Below are 9383 nucleotides of genomic sequence, written 5' to 3' on the forward strand. Positions count from 1 at the left end.
TTAGCCTAATAAATGTGTGCAGCTGAAATCAAATACTTCATAGGGAATTGGTTCTAGTGTACATAAACCTATATCCGATACTTAATTTATCTTAGTCTACTGTAGATGTATTCAAGAGAAAATTTAGCGACCAACCAGCTTTTATTAATTTACCAACAATAAAATCATTAAACAATAGGGAAACAAATACTCAAACAAAACATCAAAAGATAACATACCTTGTGCTTGAGTGAGAATAACATTCCACTTGTGATTGAGTGAGGTTATAACAGGTTATCTGATTCAGGTGCTGAACCGGCTGTATGGTGTCTGAGAGAAGCTTCGTGAGAGGCTTTGCAGTGTCCCATTGCAAAATCATCTCTCACTTCTAGACAGAAAGCATGATTGGCAGGACACAGAAGACCCCAATAGTTGAAAGACATCATTTTGTTAATTACACCACTGGGTGCATGACACTTGGATTGCATCAGAGTATCAATTCAACGAATACACTAATCAACTTTGTATAATTTGAAAATGTGTTAATATATTGCAAGGATATTTCATGACAACAAGAAAGTGTGGTGAGCAACACTTCAGTTCCTTTTTAATTGTATAACAAATCATCTAATCCCATTTGATAACCTGATCTTTGACAGCATTGCCTTATTAAACAATCAGAGTGAATAAAAAGGCAAGTTAAATAAAAAACCAATACAACCAGAACATTTTCCATTGTGTATCATAATAGAGGTCAGCAGTTCAGCATAACGGTTATTTTTAATTGAAGTTGACTTAAACCATCAATCAAGATCCAAGATTCAACGACATAGAGATTTCTGAGATTGAGGACCCCCTGCCTTGCTGGAGATTTGAGCTCTATAAGCAAATTCAAGCTCTATGGCATGTGTTTGATTAAAAATTATGTGACTGAGGTATACCAAAGTCTGGGTTTCTGACTTGACTGCTTTAATAATGCTATTATCACTGTTATTCAGATTGTTGCAAACTGATTAGAAAGCCATGAAGTGTATTGTGACTCTTTAGAAATTTGGTATGCGTTTAGTAATGAATTTCTGCTACCAAATAGTCTGGTAATGACGCTGAGTAAATCTCACTTATTGCATGACTGTGAGTATGGAATTTGAACAGGTAATCTGTTTGGGTAATCAGGAACAAAATCTTCCATTTGTGTTTGAAGCCATGTGTATGTATGCCTCCAGGTTTAGCTCTAATTTTGATTCAATTACCACAGTGGATAACATTGCCTTCAGAAAGGGAAATCATACAACCCAGTTCTGAACTGCAGATTTCAACTAGCAGGAGGTCAGACTTTACAAGATTTGGGTTATTGCTTTCTACTGCATCTAATCACTGAGTGATTTGAACAAACTGCTGTCTTAACACCTGGTACTCACTGTTCGGTTTAAACTCTGCTCACTAGGGAAGTTTGGGTGTTTTGAGCCACTGCTTCCCTTCATGTTACTTGGGCTTATGCATCTTTTTAGTGCCAGACTGCAGCTTATCTAGCTTGACGCACTCTTCAGTCAAGTCCCCTGACTTGTCACAGAACTTACAAAGGTGCTAAACCTGCCTGGTTCATTATGCACTGTCCATTCTGCCCACCAGTGAACTACTGCATAATTTTTTTTGTTACTTTTCAAGTGATTTTGCCTCCCTGTAGCCCACTGAACTATAAAATTAAATGTGTTATCCAGGAGATTTGTTCCATGACTTAATGTCTATTATACATGTGGACCTGCATCATTTTTCAGAAGCTGTAATAGGTTTATTTTTATTTTTATTTTTTTATACCTAGTCGACTCTTCTATTCCTGAGTTCTCCCTAAAACTACCCACTCTGCACTGCAAATTGTTCAGGGGTTCTTTCCTTTGCTTTACAGGCATTATCTTATCCCATGCATCTAGCACAGTGTCTCTAAGATTTACAGGGGCCTGGTGAGTTTAATTAACACAGTGTTTGTTTCTCCCAGTAAGGGATTCATAATTGTCCCATCCAGTAGTTCCCATAGAGCGTTAAATACTAGCTTGGATGGGATGGTTGTGTGTACTATTTGCCAGATATCGTTTAGTTCTAAGATAAAAGTTCTATTTTGTAGCATTAATGTACTCTGGAATAATGCAACTAGACCTTTACAGGGAAGTATAGCTACAGTGCAGGAATGCACTGTGCACTCATGAAGTGTTATCTGCTGACTGATATCAAAGTGCTCACCATTGGAGCCTATCATTGTTTTAATTACAGACACTATAGATGTACTAGTGGTTCTATCCCTTGCTTGAATAGCACTATGTCCCCTGTGCTCTGCTGATGCTGGAATTGCTGGTGTAAGTACCTGTTTTTGAGTGAGTTTTCGAGAGCATTCCTAATGTCAGAATATTCTTTTACGAATGGTCTTAAAATTTAAGGGTACTCTGATGCTTTAAAAACACTCACAGACATGCTGGTTCAAAGCATAATAGTTATATATATAATCGTATTAACATTGAGAATGAAGAATTCCTCCAGAAAAGTATAGAAATATGTGAATATTATCAGAACTGTGGGATTCCTAAGGAAGTTATATATGAAACTTTTGCTCATGTTTTATCTGTTCAGAGAGTGGCTTCACTGAGTTACAAATAATCCACTATTGAGACAACAAGAATACCTTTTGTGTTTACTTATCAACCTACCAATAAAACAAATTTTATTGGCTAATATAATAATTATAATACTTAAAAACTTCATAATCTTTCAGGATGATATAAAGACTGCATTCCTTTTCAAGAATCCTCTACTACTCTGTTACAAATGAGACAAAAACATTAATACCTTTGAACCATCAGAATTAAGGATTTGTCATTTCTAGTTGCATGGCATTTTAATCCTAAGTGACATTGATGACATATGAAGTTTATATATATTTTCAAACCATACCATGTGCTCTACATTCAATGACAATAAATATACTAGCTATAATTATGCTGTCAGTATAAAACAAACTTTGTACACATGTATGTATGTATGTAGTGGGTAGATATAAATCTTTCCAGTGTGAAGCCCCTTGGCTTAATCTTATCCCAAAGCACACACACAGACACACACACATATGAACCCCCCCCACACACACATAAACTGTGATATAATCATTTCATTAATGTGAAACAAACAATTTAACTTGATTGAAGTATAGATGATTTATTGATTTGTTGATGTACATATTTAAATCAAGTAAATTAAATGAACGGGCACTGCCTGTTTGCTATGCTTCTGGTTAGTTGCAGAAAAGGTTCATTTTGTGACTATTTATAGGCTTGATATGATAGGAATTGGCAGGAATGTTTTTTTTTTCTCATTCATTAAAATACTTAATTAATAATCAATAGATTTTAATAAATATTTTCCCAATAATACTATTGTGGTATAATAATAAGATATAATAATAATAATAATAAGAAAATGTATATAAATCAGTGGTTCAGTTTTTGACTTGTGGTGCCTTTTCAGTGCAGTTGCAGAGGCAGAGTCGACAAAGTACTAGTTAAACTGGTTTGTAGTTTTGGCAGTTAAGCAGGCTTTAGGGAAACACTTGCAATATTGTCATTCTTAAGATTGTTTGTAAATCAATGAGATTCAGGCATTGACTCTGCAGACTGGACCAACCCTGCCATGACAGTGAACTGTGTTATCACAACTGGAGGCTGCTGGGTAGCACCATTAGCATGATCAAGTGGCACTAATCTAGGCAGTGGAGATGGTGGAGCCGGTGGGGGTGGTAACACACATGTCCCTGCTATTACCATTGACACATCATCTTTGTCATCCTCCTCCTCCTTCTTTATATCCCTCCACATTGGCGTGGTATGATTCTGAGGGTAAAAGTTTTTTTCAGGGCAGTCACAGAAAATCTAGCACTATTGCAGCATTTCTCTAAAGTTGAAACATAGCTTGTGCCTGTTCTCCACTTGTCTTGGAGGCTGGCTAACTATTTGTCTATTGAAGGTCTCACTCTGCCTCACCCAGCTTTGCTTTTTATACCCAAAACTATTTATCTGCAGATGCATTCTCCTCATCTCCTCAGAGTTGAGGCATTCTAGGTTTAACATGCTCTCCAGTGCTTTTCTATGCTCTTCTAAGGCTTTTAGACTATTTCAAAGCATTAAGTAGTCTATACGTTTAGGCTTGTTTGAAAGATTTACATTCACAGCATTTAGCTGACACTTTTATCCAAAGCGACTTATTATGAATTATGACTGAGTAACACTTGAGCTATTGCGGGTTAAGGGCCTTGCTCAGGGACCCAACAGTGGCAACTTGGCAGTGGTGGGGTTGGAACTGGCAACCTTCTGACTACTACAGAAGTATCTTAACCACTGAGTTACCATGGTCCTTGATGTTGGGCGCTTACTCCTAGTGACACCAGTGGCAAGCTAACGATCCTCAAACGAGATCTAATGTTAAATGAATTCATTGTTAGTTTCTAGTGATAATCCTTCATGGTGCATACAGATCAGGGCTTCCTTTGCCTCCACAACCCAATCCTCCATAAAGGCCTTCTCACCTACATTAGCATATCCCTGAGCCATTGTGTGTAGAAGTTAATAGTTCTAAGATTTATGCATATTGGCACACCTGCTACTCCGCGGGTATTCCAACTTGTCTAAATGGTGTGCCTCTCCTTGCCCTGCTGCTAAAAGTAAGATAAATTAGTCTTTTCTCAGAAGAGACTAAACCCACTGATGCAGTAACATTCCTTGAAGAGTCTAGTAATCACCGCAGACACCAAGCTGCGAAGGGTCATTGACTGGTTGTGTTGCCAAGTTAGTTATCACTTTTCCAAAACTGTATGGCATTTACTTTATGCTAGTACCGAGTTACATCAGGGGCACACATTTCTGTAGGGGTTAAGTTATAGTTTTTAACTACCCTACCTTGCTTACCTGCAACCAAGGATAGAAACAGGTGCTTGTGAAGGTTTAATGCATGTGAACACATATTCATTATCTGATTCCAAAATATGATAATATTGGTAAGAGGTTAGGGGAATTAGAGATATCTCAATGTAGGCTATAAAAAATATACATAACCAACTTTACAAGTTCCTTACTGCTAAACAGCATCCTGCTTTGTCAAAGGGTTACTGTATGGTTAACTTAGGGATTTAGCCTATAGAATGTGCACAGCTGAAATGTATAAACTTTACAGGAAATTGGTGCTAGCACATGTAAAACTATATCTGATACTTAATACTAGTTTATCCTGGCCTACTGTAGATGTGTCCTAGAGAAACTGTAGTTAAGCAACTAACCAGATCTATTAATTAATCAACTGTTAAATCATTAAACAGTAGGAAAACAGCTACTCTAAAGCAAAGTAACAAAAGATAACATACTTAATGAATCAAAGCTATACACAACAGAGCAGGGTGCCTTGAGGTAGAAGAGCCCCCTGCATAAATGTCTTACCCATAGTGTATCAAAATAACAGCAGTTACTATAACCAGGTTAACTGATGGGAATCAATGACTGGTGATGGGATCCCCTACATTTCCAGTTAGATCTTGGGCTTGTGCTATGCATCTTTAATTGACAAATCTTTAACTTAATAACATCCCTTACCAGCCATCCTCAACATACACTGCTTTATACACCCTGAAGTTTATTTATGCCCCCCTTATTCATACTATGTCTCATCCATGTTGGATAAATAGACACATGGTTCTGAACAACACAATATTCATTATTTATAACTTTGAAATATGAAACTTTAATATTTCAATATTTGCACCAGGGTCTTCAGAAGATCCATGTTATGCCACCGTCTCTGACCAGACATACAGTTTCAGGTATACTATACTATACTAACATCATGTGACATCATTTTCTTTCAATTTTTAGATTTTTTATACACTGTTACAGATACTGAAGATGCATCAAATAAGTGACAGTAAAAAAATTACATTTTAAAGAGCAAGCAGGCATGCAAGTGAGAGACCGTAACAATGTTAAAAAAAAAGACTGTAAAATAACTCTACCCCAAATCAGATTAAAGTAATCATGTGCAGTCAAGGCTAGAGATGAAGACAGGTGTGCTTGACCTCAAGACTCTGCATGATGCCCAGGAGGAGGACATAAACCCAGCCATCCAGAGAGAGAGGAGCCATCCATAGAGAAAGGGAGATGCATAATTCACAAGGAAAACTACATGCAGTAGAAGAGACATGGGAAGACTGGGAAGGCAGAATTATGCTGTTGGAGTCACACACGCAAACACACACACACACACACACACACACACACACACACACACACACACACACACACACACATACGTGCACATGTGTGCACACATACAAATACACCATACTGTGTCTGTTTGCCTTTTCCTCCAACTGTAAAGAAGATGAATAGTTTGCACTCTGTTCACTACTGGAGCACCTCCACACAGAAGGAGTATATGGATCACTTGCACTGTTGCCAATAAATTGATGAATGGACCATGACTAACAATACTAATCTCTATTTAGTGTACTGGGCAAATTGAGTGTTGACCTTATGTGTATTTCCTTGTATTAAATTATTTATTGTAATTTTGCAGCTTTATTTCTTTCTTGAAATGAGCTCATTAGAATAATCATAGGTTAATAACTAAAAGAATCATGGGCCAAGCATTGATAAGCTTTTAGACTTTTAGTCTTTGACATATATTATGTAGTTTATCCTTGACCTTCAGCAAAAATTGGTTCCATAAGCGAAGAACTAATCTCAAACTTTCCCAAGATGCCCAGGCTTGCTAAACATTCTAGCAGACCTAAATTTTGTAGGACATGTTTTAAGGTTTTTACTACTCTATCAGATGCAGATCTATGTTTTGCTTTATGGTGAGTTCTCTTTTATAATGAAATGATGTTTATTAATAATAATTATTGGCATATTTCACTATAATGATGGTGGATGGATATTAAACTTATAGTTATACTAATTCCTGAATTGGCTGAGTTCGTTGGGTAAATTTCTCAGTAAATGGTTAGTTAAATAGTAAATTTACACATCAGTCAAACAGATCAGCTATATAGTGCTATTTTAAACCCTAATTTGAGGGTTGACCTCCCTTTAATACCAATGTTGAAAAGTGCCGTATGGATTTCTAGGCACTTGGTTAAACAGACAGAGACCTAAATCTGTATACAGTTTGTATACTTACAATATGGTGAAGAAGGAATATTGAATCTGTTAACAATAAACTAGATTTGAGATTTGAAGATGTGAGGCTGCCTAAAAATAGATCAGTGGAGCTACTAGTTGAGCCCTGAAATTAGTTTTATTTCACTGTAGTTGATTGTATAATATAATTTGGACTTGAAAAAAACAAAACAAAACAGTAATTAAACAACAAAATAATTTTAATCTAAGATTGGAACATGCTTGGTCACATGCTCCAACACAACTTCTTATGCCTTTACGAAAGTAGTAATGATTAATTATTTTGCTTTAACAACTCTAATGAATTATAGGAATACCCTAAGTAGCTCTGATGCAAAACCATCTGGTCTCAGAACAGGAATGGTTGCACAAATATCTCTCTTTGCTGGGACAGATTAGAGCAGTGACATTTTAAAAGCTTCATTGTTCACCTTGGGAGTTAAACCTGTAATGAGAGGCAACAGTAGGTTTGTGAATAGACCTGTACATGATGTGTGATGTAGACAGAATATTGACACTGATATTCTGCTATTATCTGGACCTAAATAAATATCTTCACACGCATACACGCATGCACACACACAAACACACACACACACACACACACACACACACACACACACACACACACACACACACACACACACACACACACTCTTTCTCGCTCTCTCTTGCTCTCTCTCTTTTGCTCTTTATTACTCTTTCAATTGCCTCATTCTTTTTTTTCCCCCTCTCATTTATTCTTTAGACCAGACAGAGGCTCAAATTTAGCAATTGCCTTTAAAGTTCACTTGCTGCCTTTGGCTACTGAGTATTGCTACATGCTTCATTTTTAGTTCTGTCTTCCCAGACGCTGGATCTTTGTTCCTTGATCAAGGGAAGGCACAGCAGGCCTGGAGGACATTTAAGATTACAAGAACCTTGAGTGCTGATTGGAATGTCTTCCTCTAGTCAATGTAGAAGATCGATACAGTACCCTGGTGGACTAGCCCCATGCAGAGGCTTACACAGATAGCTAACAGGGGCTCTAAGTTTTATGTTATGACATAGATGCAGTCTCTTCAGTTCTCCTTGTATTTGTTCTGCTTAGTTTTGACTGTGTACTTGGTCTGGCATTATGTAATCACACAGACTACAGAACACAAGGACAGCAATAATATTTTTGTTGAGGAATTAGCCAGCAGTACACCATAAATGTTTTGGTTCCATGAATGCCATTTGACACCCAAATACTGATCTTGAGAAAGGGGAAATTGCTCTTACAATTTATGTTAAATTTACTAATTTAAAAGCTCAATTGATGTGTGTAAAAATACAATGTCACTAGAATTTCCATACAGTAGAAACATATACATAAAACAACTTAGGGTGCCAGATCTGTAGCTCATTGCTACTGAACCAACTGCACTTCTTTACTTGGGAAAATCTTTTTTAAGATATATTTTTCAGACTTTCTTCCTCTATGTATTCTGTTTTAAACCCATCCCTATGTCTTTAGGCAATTCTGATGGCCTGCCATTTGTTTTTAATAGCTTTTTGTCTTCATACAATACCATTTAATGATACTATATTTGTTACTAGTTATCTTGATGAAAATGTAAAGAAATAAATAAGAGAAAAAAGAACATTAAACAGGATTTTAATTTTTTCAGCATGTCAGAAATGTATTGGCTGCACATAGATAACTCTATAGACTGTAAGAGCTATTAATTAATTGTGGAAAGGCTGTATACTCAAACTTTTTCACTCAATTTTTTATATATTGCATTGATCCTGATTAAAACTGACCATTTGTAGCCCATAACTCTGACATTAAGAAGAGTTCTTTCTTATGTCTGGAAAGTGCACACACACACACACACACACACACACACACACACACACACACACACACACACACACACACACACACACACACACACACACACACAGACACACACATACATACATACACAAACAAACATAAAAAAGCTCTACTCTCTTGGAGAGAGAAATTGCTCATTAGATTTCTCTTCTATTGCTTATCTAACTGTCAAGCATGTCAAGTCACTTTCTGAGAAAAGGGAAAATGAGAGTCGAAAAGAAACTTGACATCTTGTTTAGCTTTAAGATATTGCCTTGTGACGGTCTTCATACTGAGAACAAGAGAAAGGGGAAATGTTTAAAAATGCTTTGTGTGTCTTTTCTTCTGTCTGTCAT

The 9383-nt window shown here is 36.6% G+C and overlaps 1 pseudogene; it reads right to left on the minus strand.

Moving 5' to 3' along the window:
- Positions 1–263: 263 nt before the first annotated feature.
- LOC113577471 lies at positions 264–3836 on the minus strand (annotated as a pseudogene).
- Between the last annotated feature and the right edge of the window lie 5547 nt (positions 3837–9383).

The sequence above is a fragment of the Electrophorus electricus genome, chromosome 8, assembly GCF_013358815.1.
Source record: "Electrophorus electricus isolate fEleEle1 chromosome 8, fEleEle1.pri, whole genome shotgun sequence".
NCBI classification, from domain to species: domain Eukaryota; kingdom Metazoa; phylum Chordata; class Actinopteri; order Gymnotiformes; family Gymnotidae; genus Electrophorus; species Electrophorus electricus.